This window comes from Ranitomeya imitator, chromosome 9 (genome assembly GCF_032444005.1).
Source record: "Ranitomeya imitator isolate aRanImi1 chromosome 9, aRanImi1.pri, whole genome shotgun sequence".
NCBI classification, from domain to species: domain Eukaryota; kingdom Metazoa; phylum Chordata; class Amphibia; order Anura; family Dendrobatidae; genus Ranitomeya; species Ranitomeya imitator.
Genome location: NC_091290.1, coordinates 103,832,825 through 103,846,900, shown reverse-complemented (window position 1 = coordinate 103,846,900; position 14,076 = coordinate 103,832,825). Strand labels below are relative to the sequence as shown.

The window sequence follows — 14,076 nt, the reverse complement described above, 5'->3', positions numbered from 1 at the left end:
CACTCACGGTGCTTCTTTTGATTAGCGGCATGATGCACATGAGATGCAGCGCCAGATCGGCTTATGGAATGTACATCCAAAAATCTAATCAGTCTGATTCTTGAAAACCGTTCCAGAGTTTGCATATTACTGTCATGGCGGTAGACAAGAAAACGCGCTAATTAATCTACTCAGGTAATCAGTCAAAAAGCTTTAGGAATATATACGTAGTCGGCAGGATTTGAACCTGCGCGGGGAAACCCCAATGGATTTCAAGTCCATCGCCTTAACCACTCGGCCACGACTACTCAGACATTAACATTTGATGAGATTCACACACCTTTTCTTATAGCACCATGATCAAGATCAGTGATTATTCCTCTGAAAAATATCTCAGAAAATAGAAACAAAATTCTAGGTCCCAGTAAAAATGTAAAAATCTGATTTTGAGTCATCATCAATGGGAACCATGTACAGTTTAAGACTTTGACATCTTCATAAGGTGGATATGGAGTGGGTCCATTCCAAAAACATCCTGAAAATTACTCTGAAAATGCTGAAAACACTGAACAAATTCATTTCCATGTAAAAAAAGACTTGCTGTTCATATGATCGGGCTTTTAGCGTCTTTTAACCACATCAAGTTTCCAAAAATTCCAAGCGGTTAACTGAAATAAGCATATCTATCTTCTGGTATTTTTCATTTAGAAGTGCTCCATACTTAGAATACAAGTCAATGGCTAGGTTAGAAACACTCCTTAAAGGTTCCTAAGTGACTTTTGGTGCATTTTGTGAGCTGCAAAGCAAAGCCTCAAAAACAGACTCAAAAGATGCCCAAAACAATTTTTAGAAAAACACCACCAAAAATGGTGGTGTTTTAAGTTTCATTAACCCTGCTTCATAGGTAGCTTTGGCCACAGAACTCACAGTGATCACTCCATGTATGCTTGGAAAATAGAAATCTTTTTTTGGCTTTTGGTATGTTGATTTTAACTTTCTCTTTTTATGTTAAACCTTGGGAACAGGAGAACACAGTGTCAGTGGAAAAATTGAAACATATGTATGAAAAACTGCCCAGGTTCCACTGAGATTTGAACTCAGATGGCTGGATTCAGAGTCCAGAGTGCTAACCATTACACCATGGAACCACACACAAAAAAAATTGGCTGCAGTTTTGTGTTCTGGAAAGCACAATTGAACTCATGAATCATGGTGAAAACAGGCTCTAAAGCTGTAGTGCAAATCTACAATTAATACACAATGGTAAATTAATATCTCCTAAACTTTTATTCCACAAGTGTGCCAAGGGTTCCACGATATCTCAGCAAGGACAGTTTTAAATGTTGATAAAAAGTGACTAGTAAAAAGAGTGCTAGATCTGTTACTTGGAAAAAGAGCAAGAAAAAATTATTTGCAAAACTTATACTGTTAGAAAGCTGTTCATCCAGAAGTCGCTAAAAATTTTTCATTGTGTGGTAAAAGGTTTCATCCAAGAGATAATTCAAGGTTGTTGCAAATCAAAGTGCATGTCCCAGTACATCTGCCACAACAATGGTCTGTGGCCGCTAGACAAAAGCGGGAGAAGCACCACTTACCTGGTGCCACACTCACGGTGCTTCTTTTGATTAGCGGCATGATGTACATGAGATGCAGCGCCAGATCGGCTTATGGAATGTACATCCAAAAATCTAATCAGTCTGATTCTTGAAAACCGTTCCAGAGTTTGCATATCACTGTCATGGGGGTAGACAAGGAAACGCGCAAATTAATCTACTCAGGTAATCAGTCAAAAAGATTTAGGAACATATACGTAGTCGGCAGGATTTGAACTTGCGCGGGGAAACCTCAATGGATTTCAAGTCCATCGCCTTAACCACTCGGCCACGACTACTCTGACTTAAACATTTGATGAGATTCACACACCTTTTCTTATAGCACCATGACCAAGATCAGTGATTATCCCTCTGGAAAATATCTCAGAAAATAGAAACAAAATTCTAGGTCCCAGTAAAAATGTAAAAATCTGATTTCGAGTCATCATCAATGGGAACCATGTACAGTTTAAGACTTTGACCTCTTCATAAGGTGGATATGGAGTGGGTCCATTCCAAAAACATCCTGAAAATTACTCTGAAAATGCTGAAAACACTGAACAAATTCATTTCCATGTGAAAAAAAGACTTGCTGTTCATATGATCGGGCTTTTGGCGTCTTTTAACCACATCAAGTTTCCAAAAATTCCAAGCGGTTAGCTGAAATAAGCATATCTATCTTCTGGTATTTTTCATTTAGAAGTGCTCCATGCTTATAATACAAGTCAATGGCTAGGTTAGAAACACTCCTTAAAGGTTCCTAAGTGACTTTTGGTGCATTTTGTGAGCTGCAAAGCAAAGCCTCAAAAACAGACTCAAAAGATGCCCAAAACAATTTTTAGAAAAACACCACCAAAAATGGTGGTGTTTTAAGTTTCATTAACCCTGCTTCATAGGTAGCTTTGGCCACAGAACTCACAGTGATCACTCCATGTATGCTTGGAACATTGAAATCTGTTTTTGGCTTTTGGTATGTTGATTTTAACTTTCTCTTTTTATGTTAAACCTTGGGAACAGGAGAACACAGTGTCAGTGGATAAATTGAAACATGTGTATGAAAAACTGCCCAGTGGAACCCACTGAGATTTGAACTCAGATCGCTGGATTCAGAGTCCAGAGTGCTAACCATTACACCATGGAACCACACACAAAAAAGACTTGGCTGCAGTTTTGTGTTCTGGAAAGCACAATTGAACTCATGAATCATGGTGAAAACAGGCTCTAAAGCTGTAGTGCAAATCTACAATTAATACACAATGGTAAATTAATATCTCCTAAACTTTTATTCCACAAGTGTGCCAAGGGTTCCACGATATCTCAGCAAGGACAGTTTTAAATGTTGATAAAAAGTGACTAGTAAGAGAGTGCTAGATCTGTTACTTGGAAAAAGAGCAAGAAAAAAATTATTTGCAAAACTTATACTGTTAGAAAGCTGTTCATCCAGAAGTCGCTAAAAATTTTTCATTGCGTGGTAAAAGGTTTGATCCAAGAGATAATTCAAGGTTGTTGCAAATCAAAGTGCATGTCCCAGTACATCTGCCACAACAATGGTCTGTGGCCGCTAGACAAGAGCGGGAGAAGCACCACTTACCTGGTGCCACACTCATGGTGCTTCTTTTGATTAGCGGCATGATGCACATGAGATGCAGCGCCAGATCGGCTTATGGAATGTACATCCAAAAATCTAATCAGTCTGATTCTTGAAAACCGTTCCAGAGTTTGCATATCACTGTCATGGCGGTAGACAAGAAAACGCGCAAATTAATCTACTCAGGTAATCAGTCAAAAAGCTTTAGGAATATATACGTAGTCGGCAGGATTTGAACCTGCGCGGGGAAACCCCAATGGATTTCTAGTCCATCGCCTTAACCACTCGGCCACGACTACTCAGACATTAACATTTGATGAGATTCACACACCTTTTCTTATAGCACCATGATCAAGATCAGTGATTATCCCTCTGGAAAATATCTCAGAAAATAGAAACAAAATTCTAGGTCCCAGTAAAAATGTAAAAATCTGATTTTGAGTCATCATCAATGGGAACCATGTACAGTTTAAGACTTTGACCTCTTCATAAGGTGGATATGGAGTGGGTCCATTCCAAAAACATCCTGAAAATTACTCTGAAAATGCTGAAAACACTGAACAAATTCATTTCCATGTAAAAAAAGACTTGCTGTTCATATGATCGGGCTTTTAGCGTCTTTTAACCACATCAAGTTTCCAAAAATTCCAAGCGGTTAACTGAAATAAGCATATCTATCTTCTGGTATTTTTCATTTAGAAGTGCTCCATACTTAGAATACAAGTCAATGGCTAGGTTAGAAACACTCCTTAAAGGTTCCTAAGTGACTTTTGGTGCATTTTGTGAGCTGCAAAGCAAAGCCTCAAAAACAGACTCAAAAGATGCCCAAAACAATTTTTAGAAAAACACCACCAAAAATGGTGGTGTTTTAAGTTTCATTAACCCTGCTTCATAGGTAGCTTTGGCCACAGAACTCACAGTGATCACTCCATGTATGCTTGGAACATTGAAATCTTTTTTTGGCTTTTGGTATGTTGATTTTAACTTTCTCTTTTTATGTTAAACCTTGGGAACAGGAGAACACAGTGTCAGTGGAAAAATTGAAACATGTGTATGAAAAACTGCCCAGGTTCCACTGAGATTTGAACTCAGATGGCTGGATTCAGAGTCCAGAGTGCTAACCATTACACCATGGAACCACACACAAAAAAGACTTGGCTGCAGTTTTGTGTTCTGGAAAGCACAATTGAACTCATGAATCATGGTGAAAACAGGCTCTAAAGCTGTAGTGCAAATCTACAATTAATACACAATGGTAAATTAATATCTCCTAAACTTTTATTCCACAAGTGTGCCAAGGGTTCCACGATATCTCAGCAAGGACAGTTTTAAATGTTGATAAAAAGTGACTAGTAAGAGAGTGCTAGATCTGTTACTTGGAAAAAGAGCAAGAAAAAAATTATTTGCAAAACTTATACTGTTAGAAAGCTGTTCATCCAGAAGTCGCTAAAAATTTTTCATTGCGTGGTAAAAGGTTTGATCCAAGAGATAATTCAAGGTTGTTGCAAATCAAAGTGCATGTCCCAGTACATCTGCCACAACAATGGTCTGTGGCCGCTAGACAAGAGCGGGAAAAGCACCACTTACCTGGTGCCACACTCATGGTGCTTCTTTTGATTAGCGGCATGATGCACATGAGATGCAGCGCCAGATCGGCTTATGGAATGTACATCCAAAAATCTAATCAGTCTGATTCTTGAAAACCGTTCCAGAGTTTGCATATCACTGTCATGGCGGTAGACAAGAAAACGCGCAAATTAATCTACTCAGGTAATCAGTCAAAAAGCTTTAGGAATATATACGTAGTCGGCAGGATTTGAACCTGCGCGGGGAAACCCCAATGGATTTCTAGTCCATCGCCTTAACCACTCGGCCACGACTACTCAGACATTAACATTTGATGAGATTCACACATCTTTTCTTATAGCACCATGTTCAAGATCAGTGATTATCCCTCTGGAAAATATCTCAGAAAATAGAAACAAAATTCTAGGTCCCAGTAAAAATGTAAAAATCTGATTTTGAGTCATCATCAATGGGAACCATGTACAGTTTAAGACTTTGACCTCTTCATAAGGTGGATATGGAGTGGGTCCATTCCAAAAACATCCTGAAAATTACTCTGAAAATGCTGAAAACACTGAACAAATTCATTTCCATGTAAAAAAAGACTTGCTGTTCATATGATCGGGCTTTTAGCGTCTTTTAACCACATCAAGTTTCCAAAAATTCCAAGCGGTTAACTGAAATAAGCATATCTATCTTCTGGTATTTTTCATTTAGAAGTGCTCCATACTTAGAATACAAGTCAATGGCTAGGTTAGAAACACTCCTTAAAGGTTCCTAAGTGACTTTTGGTGCATTTTGTGAGCTGCAAAGCAAAGCCTCAAAAACAGACTCAAAAGATGCCCAAAACAATTTTTAGAAAAACACCACCAAAAATGGTGGTGTTTTAAGTTTCATTAACCCTGCTTCATAGGTAGCTTTGGCCACAGAACTCACAGTGATCACTCCATGTATGCTTGGAACATTGAATTCTTTTTTTGGCTTTTGGTATGTTGATTTTAACTTTCTCTTTTTATGTTAAACCTTGGGAACAGGAGAACACAGTGTCAGTGGAAAAATTGAAACATGTGTATGAAAAACTGCCCAGGTTCCACTGAGATTTGAACTCAGATGGCTGGATTCAGAGTCCAGAGTGCTAACCATTACACCATGGAACCACACACAAAAAAAAATTGGCTGCAGTTTTGTGTTCTGGAAAGCACAATTGAACTCATGAATCATGGTGAAAACAGGCTCTAAAGCTGTAGTGCAAATCTACAATTAATACACAATGGTAAATTAATATCTCCTAAACTTTTATTCCACAAGTGTGCCAAGGGTTCCACGATATCTCAGCAAGGACAGTTTTAAATGTTGATAAAAAGTGACTAGTAAAAAGAGTGCTAGATCTGTTACTTGGAAAAAGAGCAAGAAAAAATTATTTGCAAAACTTATACTGTTAGAAAGCTGTTCATCCAGAAGTCGCTAAAAATTTTTCATTGTGTGGTAAAAGGTTTCATCCAAGAGATAATTCAAGGTTGTTGCAAATCAAAGTGCATGTCCCAGTACATCTGCCACAACAATGGTCTGTGGCCGCTAGACAAAAGCGGGAGAAGCACCACTTACCTGGTGCCACACTCACGGTGCTTCTTTTGATTAGCGGCATGATGTACATGAGATGCAGCGCCAGTTCGGCTTATGGAATGTACATCCAAAAATCTAATCAGTCTGATTCTTGAAAACCGTTCCAGAGTTTGCATATCACTGTCATGGGGGTAGACAAGGAAACGCGCAAATTAATCTACTCAGGTAATCAGTCAAAAAGATTTAGGAACATATACGTAGTCGGCAGGATTTGAACTTGCGCGGGGAAACCTCAATGGATTTCAAGTCCATCGCCTTAACCACTCGGCCACGACTACTCTGACTTAAACATTTGATGAGATTCACACACCTTTTCTTATAGCACCATGACCAAGATCAGTGATTATCCCTCTGGAAAATATCTCAGAAAATAGAAACAAAATTCTAGGTCCCAGTAAAAATGTAAAAATCTGATTTCGAGTCATCATCAATGGGAACCATGTACAGTTTAAGACTTTGACCTCTTCATAAGGTGGATATGGAGTGGGTCCATTCCAAAAACATCCTGAAAATTACTCTGAAAATGCTGAAAACACTGAACAAATTCATTTCCATGTAAAAAAAAGACTTGCTGTTCATATGATCGGGCTTTTGGCGTCTTTTAACCACATCAAGTTTCCAAAAATTCCAAGCGGTTAACTGAAAAAAGCATATCTATCTTCTGGTATTTTTCATTTAGAAGTGCTCCATGCTTATAATACAAGTCAATGGCTAGGTTAGAAACACTCCTTAACCCCTTCCCGACCTTTGACGCCACGTAGGCGTCATGAAAGTCGGTGCCAATCCGACCCATGACGCCTATGCGGCGTCATGGAAAGATCGCGTCCCTGCAGATCGGGTGAAAGGGTTAACTCCCATTTCACCCGATCTGCAGGGACAGGGGGAGTGGTAGTTTAGCCCAGGGGGGGTGGCTTCACCCCCTCGTGGCTACGATCGCTCTGATTGGCTGTTGAAAGTGAAACTGCCAATCAGAGCGATTTGTAATATTTCACCCATTATAACGGGTGAAATATTACAATCCAGCCATGGCCGATGCTGAAATATCATCGGCCATGGCTGGAAATACTAGTGTGCCCCCACCCCACCCCTCCGATCGCCCCCCCACCCCCCCGATCTGGCCGGTACACTGCTCCGGCTCCCCTCCGCCCTGTGCTCCGCTCCCCCCCGTGCTCGTGTCCGCTCCCCCCGTGCTCCAATCACCCCCCCGTGCTCCAATCACCCCCCCTGCACTCCGATCCACCCCCCCCGTGCTCCGTTCCACCCCCCCGTGCTCCATTCCAGCCCCCCCGTGCTCCGTTCCACGCCCCCCGCGCTCCGTTCCACCCCTCCCGCGCTCCGATCCCCCCCCCCGTGCTCCGATCCCCCCCCCCGTGGTCCCCCCCCACCCTATCATACTTACCGATCCAGCCGTGGTCCCGTCCGTCTTCTCCCGGGCGCCGCCATCTTCCAAAATGGCGGGCGCATGTGCAGTGCGCCCGCCGAATCTGCCGGCCGGCAGATTCGTTCCAAAGTGCATTTTGATCACTGAGATATAATCTATCTCAGTGATCAAAATAAAAAAAATAATAAATGACCCCCCCCCTTTGTCACCCCCATAGGTAGGGACAATAAAAAAATAAAGAAATTTTTTTTTTCCACTAATGTTAGAATAGGGTTAGGGTTAGGGGTAGGGTTAGGGTTAGGGGTAGGGTTAGGGGTAGGGTTAGGGTTAGGGGTAGGGGTAGGGTTAGGGGTAGGGGTAGGGTTAGGGGTAGGGTTAGGGTTAGGGCTAGGGTTAGGGGTAGGGTTAGGGGTAGGGTTAGGGTTAGGAATGTGCACACGTATTCTGGTCCTCTGCGGATTTTTCCGCTGCGGATTTGATAAATCCGCAGTGCTAAACCGCTGCGGATTTATGGCGGATTTACCGCGTTTTTTTCTGCGCATTTCACTGCGGTTTTACAATTGCGATTTTCTATTGGAGCAGTTGTAAAACCGCTGCGGAATCCGCACAAAGAAGTGACATGCTGCGGAATGTAAACCGCTGCGTTTCCGTGCAGTTTTTCCGCAGCATGTGTACAGCGATTTTTGTTTCCCATAGGTTTACATTGAACTGTACACTCATGGGAAACTGCTGCGGATCCGCAGCGTTTTCCGCAGCGTGTGCACATACCTTTAGAATTAGGCTATGTGCACACGGTGCGGATTTGGCTGCGGATTCGCAGCAGTGTTCCATCAGGTTTACAGTACCATGTAAACATATGAAAAACCAAATCCGCTGTGCCCGTGATGCGGAAAATACCGCGCGGGAACGCTGCGTTGTATTTTCCGCAGCATGTGAATTCTTTGTGCGGATTCCGCAGCGTTTTACACCTGTTCCTCAATAGGAATCCGCAGGTGAAATCCGCACAAAAAACACTGGAAATCCGCGGAAAATCCGCAGGTAAAACACAGTGCCTTTTACCCGCAGATTTTTCAAAAATGGTGCGGAAATATCTCACACGAATCCGCAACGTGGGCACATAGCCTTAGGGTTAGGGTTGGAATTAGTGTTGGGGTTAGGGTTGTGATTAGGATTATGGCTACAGTTGGGATTAGGGTTAGGGGTGTGTTGGGGTTAGTGTTGGAGTTAGAATTGAGGGGTTACCACTGTTTAGGCACATCAGGGGTCTCCAAACGCAACATGGCGCCACCATTGATTCCAGCCAATCTCGTATTCAAAAAGTCAAATGGTGCTCCCTCACTTCCGAGCCCTGACGTGTGCCCAAACAGTGGTTTACCCCCACATATGGGGTACCAGCATACTCAGGACAAACTGCGCAACAATTACTGGGGTCCAATTTCTCCTGTTACCCTTGTGAATCTAAAAAAATGCTTGCTAAAACATAATTTTTGAGGAAAGAAAAATGATTTTTTATTTTCACGGATCTGTGTTGTAAACGTCTGTGAAGCACTTGGGGGTTCAAAGTGCTCACCACATATCTAGATAAGTTCCTTGGGGGGTCTAGTTTCTAAAATGGGGTCACTTGTGGGGGGTTTCTACTGTTTAGGCACACCAGGGGCTCTGCAAACGCAACGTGACACCCGCAGACCATTCCATCAAAGTCTGCATTTCAAAAGTCACTACTTCCCTTCTGAGCCCCGACGTGTGCCCAAACAGTGGTTTACCCCCACATATGGGGTATCAGCGTACTCAGGAGAAACTGGACAACAACTTTTGGGGTCCAATTTCTCCTGTAACCCTTGGGAAAATAAAAAATTCTGGGCTAAATAATTATTTTTGAGGAAAGAAAACGTATTTATTATTTTCACGGCTCTGCATTATAAACTTCTATGAAGCACTTGGGGGTTCAAAGTGCTCACCACACATCTAGATAAGTTCCTTTCAGGGTCTAGTTTCCAAAATGGGGTCACTTGTGGGGGGTTTCTACTGTTTAGGCACATCAGGGGCTCTGCAAACGCAACGTGACGCCCGCAGAGCATTCCATCAAAGTCTGCATTTCAAAACGTCACTACTTCAATTCCAAGCCCCGGCATGTGCCCAAACAGTAGTTTACCCCCACATATGGGGTATCACCGTACTCAGGAGAAACTGGACAACAAATATTGGGGTCAAATTTCTCCTGTTACCCTTGGGAAAAATAAAAAACTCTGGGCTAAATAATTATTTTTGAGGAAAGAAAACGTATTTATTATTTTCACGGCTCTGCATTATAAACTTCTATGAAGCACTTGGGGGTTCAAAGTGCTCACCACACATCTAGATAAGTTCCTTTGGGGGTCTAGTTTCCAAAATGGGGTCACTTGTGGGGGGTTTCTACTGTTAAGCCACATCAGGGGCTCTGCAAACGCAACGTGACGCCCACAGAGCATTCCATCAAAGTCTGCATTTCAAAACGTCACTACTTCACTTCCGAGCCCCGGCATGTGCCCAAACAGTGATTTACCCCCACATATGGGGTATCAGCGTACTCAGGAGAAACTGGACAACAACTTTTGGGGTCAAATTTCTCCTGTTACCCTTGGGAAAATAAAAAATTGCAGGCTAAAAGATCATTTTTGAGAAAATAATTTTTTTTTTTTTTTTCATGGCTCTGCGTTATAAACTTCTGTGAAGCACTTGGGGGTTCAAAGTCCTCACCACACATCTAGATTAGTTCCTTTGGGGGTCTAGTTTCTAAAATGGTGTCATTTCTGGGGGATCTCCAATGTTTAGGCACACAGGGGCTCTCCAAACGTGACATGGTGTCCGCTAATGATTGGAGCTAATTTTCCATTTAAAAAGCCAAATGGCGTGCCATCCCTTCCGAGCCCTGCCGTGCGCCCAAACAGTGGTTTACCCCCACATATGGGGTATCAGCGTACTCAGGACAAACTGGACAACAATATTTGGGGTCCAATTTCTCCTATTATCCTTGGCAAAATAGGAAATTCCAGGCTAAAAAATCATTTTTGAGGAAAGAAAAATTATTTTTTATTTTCATGGCTCTGCGTTATAAACTTCTGTGAAGCACCTGGGGGTTTAAAGTGCTCAATATGCATCTAGATAAGTTCCTTGGGGGGTCTAGTTTCCAAAATGGGGTCACTTGTGCGGGAGCTCCAATGTTTAGGCACACAGGGGCTCTCCAAACGCGACATGGTGTCCGCTAACAATTGGAGCTAATTTTCCATTCAAAAAGTCAAATGGCGCGCCTTCTCTTCCGAGCCCTGCCGAGTGCCCAAACAGTGGTTTACCCCCACATATGAGGTATCGGCGTACTCGGGAGAAATTGCCCAACAAATTTTATGATCCATTTTATCCTACTGCCCATGTGAAAATGAAAAAATTGAGGCGAAAAGAATTTTTTTGTGAAAAAAAAGTACTTTTTCATTTTTACAGATCAATTTGTGAAGCACCTGAGGGTTTAAAGTGCTCACTAGGCATCTAAATTAGTTCCTTGGGGGGTCTAGTTTCCAAAATGGGGTCACTTGTGGGGGAGCGCCAATGTTTAGGCACACAGGAGCTATCCAAACGCGACATGGTGTCCGCTAACGATGGAAATAATTTTTCATTCAAAAAGTCAAATGGCGCTCCTTCCCTTCCGAGCCTTACCATGTGCCCAAACAGTGGTTTACCTCCACATGTGAGGTATTGGTGTACTCAGGAGAAATTGCCCAACACATTTTAGGATCCATTTTATCCTGTTGCCCATGTGAAAATGAAAAAATTGAGGCTAACAGAATTTTTTTGTGAAAAAAAAGTACTTTTTCATTTTTACGGATCAATTTGTGAAGCACCTGGGGGTTCAAAGTGCTCACTATGCATCTAGATAAGTTCCTTGGGGCGTCTAGTTTCCAAAATGGGGTCACTTGTGGGGGAGCTCCAATTTTTAGGCACACGGGGGCTCTCCAAACGTGACATGGTGTCCGCTAAAGAGTGGAGCCAATTTTTGATTCAAAAAGTCAAATGGCGCTCCTTCCCTTCCAAGCCCTGCCGTGCGCCAAAACAGTGGTTTACCCCCACATATGAGGTATCAGCGTACTCAGGACAAATTGGACAACAACTTTCGTGGTTCAGTTTCTCCTTTTACCATTGGGAAAATAAAAAAATTGTTGCTAAAAGATAATTTTTGTGACTAAAAAGTTAAATGTTCATTTTTTCCTTCCATGTTGCTTCTGCTGCTGTGAAGTACCTGAAGGGTTAATAAACTTCTTGAATGTGGTTTTGAGTACCTTGAGGGGTGCAGTTTTTAGAATGGTGTCACTTTTGGGTATTTTCAGCCATATAGACCCCTCAAACTGACTTCAAATGTGAGGTGGTCCCTAAAAAAAATGGTTTTGTAAATTTCGTTGTAAAAATGACAAATCGCTGGTCGAATTTTAACCCTTATAACTTCCTAACAAAAAAAAATTTTGTTTCCAAAATTGTGCTGATGTAAAGTAAACATGTGGGAAATGTTATTTATTAACTATTTTGTGTCACATATCTCTCTGGTTTAACAGAATAAAAATTCAAAATGTGAAAATTGCGAAATTTTCAAAATTTTCGCCAAATTTCCGTGTTTATCACAAATAAATGCAGAATTTATTGACCTAAATTTACCACTAACATGAAGCCCAATATGTCACGAAAAAACAATCTCAGAACCGCTAGGATCCGTTGAAGCGTTCCTGAGTTATTACCTCATAAAGGGACACTGGTCAGAATTGCAAAAAACGGCAAGGTCTTTAAGGTCAAAATAGGCTGGGTCTTGAAGGGGTTAAAGGTTCCTAAGTGACTTTTGGTGCATTTTGTGAGCTGCAAAGCAAAGCCTCAAAAACAGACTCAAAAGATGCCCAAAACAATTTTTAGAAAAACACCACCAAAAATGGTGGTGTTTTAAGTTTCATTAACCCTGCTTCATAGGTAGCTTTGGCCACAGAACTCACAGTGATCACTCCATGTATGCTTGGAACATTGAAATCTTTTTTTGGCTTTTGGTATGTTGATTTTAACTTTCTCTTTTTATGTTAAACCTTGGGAACAGGAGAACACAGTGTCAGTGGATAAATTGAAACATGTGTATGAAAAACTGCCCAGTGGAACCCACTGAGATTTGAACTCAGATCGCTTGATTCAGAGTCCAGAGTGCTAACCATTACACCATGGAACCACACACAAAAAAGACTTGGCTGCAGTTTTGTGTTCTGGAAAGCACAATTGAACTCATGAATCATGGTGAAAACAGGCTCTAAAGCTGTAGTGCAAATCTATAATTAATACACAATGGTAAATTAATATCTCCTAAACTTTTATTCCACAAGTGTGCCAAGGGTTCCACGATATCTCAGCAAGGACAGTTTTAAATGTTGATAAAAAGTGACTAGTAAGAGAGTGCTAGATCTGTTACTTGGAAAAAGAGCAAGAAAAAAATTATTTGCAAAACTTATACTGTTAGAAAGCTGTTCATCCAGAAGTCGCTAAAAATTTTTCATTGCGTGGTAAAAGGTTTGATCCAAGAGATAATTCAAGGTTGTTGCAAATCAAAGTGCATGTCCCAGTACATCTGCCACAACAATGGTCTGTGGCCGCTAGACAAAAGCGCGAGAAGCACCACTTACCTGGTGCCACACTCACGGTGCTTCTTTTGATTAGCGGCATGATGTACATGAGATGCAGTGCCAGATCAGCTTATGGAATGTACATCCAAAAATCTAATCAGTCTGATTCTTGAAAACCGTTCCAGAGTTTGCATATCACTGTCATGGGGGTAGACATGGAAACGCGCAAATTAATCTACTCAGGTAATCAGTCAAAAAGATTTAGGAACATATACGCAGTCGGCAGGATTTGAACCTGCGCGGGGAAACCCCAATGGATTTCAAGTCCATCGCCTTAACCACTCGGCCACGACTACTCAGACATTAACGTTTGATGAGATTCACACACCTTTTCTAATAGCACCATGATCAAGATCAGTGATTATCCCTCTGGAAAATATCTCAGAAAATAGAAACAAAATTCTAGGTCCCAGTAAAAATGTAAAAATCTGATTTTGAGTCATCATCAATGGGAACCATGTACAGTTTAAGACTTTGACCTCTTCATAAGGTGGATATGGAGTGGGTCCATTCCAAAAACATCCTGAAAATTACTCTGAAAATGCTGAAAACACTGAACAAATTAATTTCCATGTAAAAAAAGACTTGCTGTTCATATGATCGGGCTTTTGGCGTCTTTTAACCACATCAAGTTTCCAAAAATTCCAAGCGGTTAACTGAAATAAGCATATC

The 14,076-nt window shown here is 41.5% G+C and overlaps 9 non-coding genes across 9 annotated transcripts; all 9 read right to left on the bottom strand.

The window, feature by feature from the left end:
• Positions 1-205: 205 nt before the first annotated feature.
• TRNAS-UGA (transfer RNA serine (anticodon UGA)) lies at positions 206-287 on the bottom strand. Its single transcript has one exon. It is a non-coding gene; the product is annotated as a tRNA-Ser (tRNA).
• A 768-nt stretch (positions 288-1,055) lies between these two features.
• TRNAQ-CUG (transfer RNA glutamine (anticodon CUG)) lies at positions 1,056-1,127 on the bottom strand. Its single transcript has one exon. It is a non-coding gene; the product is annotated as a tRNA-Gln (tRNA).
• Positions 1,128-1,788: 661 nt separating this feature from the next.
• Positions 1,789-1,870, bottom strand: TRNAS-UGA (transfer RNA serine (anticodon UGA)). The gene has a single exon. It is a non-coding gene; the product is annotated as a tRNA-Ser (tRNA).
• A 1,506-nt stretch (positions 1,871-3,376) lies between these two features.
• TRNAS-AGA (transfer RNA serine (anticodon AGA)) lies at positions 3,377-3,458 on the bottom strand. Its single transcript has one exon. It is a non-coding gene; the product is annotated as a tRNA-Ser (tRNA).
• Positions 3,459-4,226: 768 nt separating this feature from the next.
• Positions 4,227-4,298, bottom strand: TRNAQ-CUG (transfer RNA glutamine (anticodon CUG)). Its single transcript has one exon. It is a non-coding gene; the product is annotated as a tRNA-Gln (tRNA).
• A 662-nt stretch (positions 4,299-4,960) lies between these two features.
• TRNAS-AGA (transfer RNA serine (anticodon AGA)) lies at positions 4,961-5,042 on the bottom strand. Its single transcript has one exon. It is a non-coding gene; the product is annotated as a tRNA-Ser (tRNA).
• A 768-nt stretch (positions 5,043-5,810) lies between these two features.
• Positions 5,811-5,882, bottom strand: TRNAQ-CUG (transfer RNA glutamine (anticodon CUG)). The gene has a single exon. It is a non-coding gene; the product is annotated as a tRNA-Gln (tRNA).
• Positions 5,883-6,544: 662 nt separating this feature from the next.
• On the bottom strand, positions 6,545-6,626 carry TRNAS-UGA (transfer RNA serine (anticodon UGA)). The gene has a single exon. It is a non-coding gene; the product is annotated as a tRNA-Ser (tRNA).
• Positions 6,627-13,618: 6,992 nt separating this feature from the next.
• TRNAS-UGA (transfer RNA serine (anticodon UGA)) lies at positions 13,619-13,700 on the bottom strand. The gene has a single exon. It is a non-coding gene; the product is annotated as a tRNA-Ser (tRNA).
• Between the last annotated feature and the right edge of the window lie 376 nt (positions 13,701-14,076).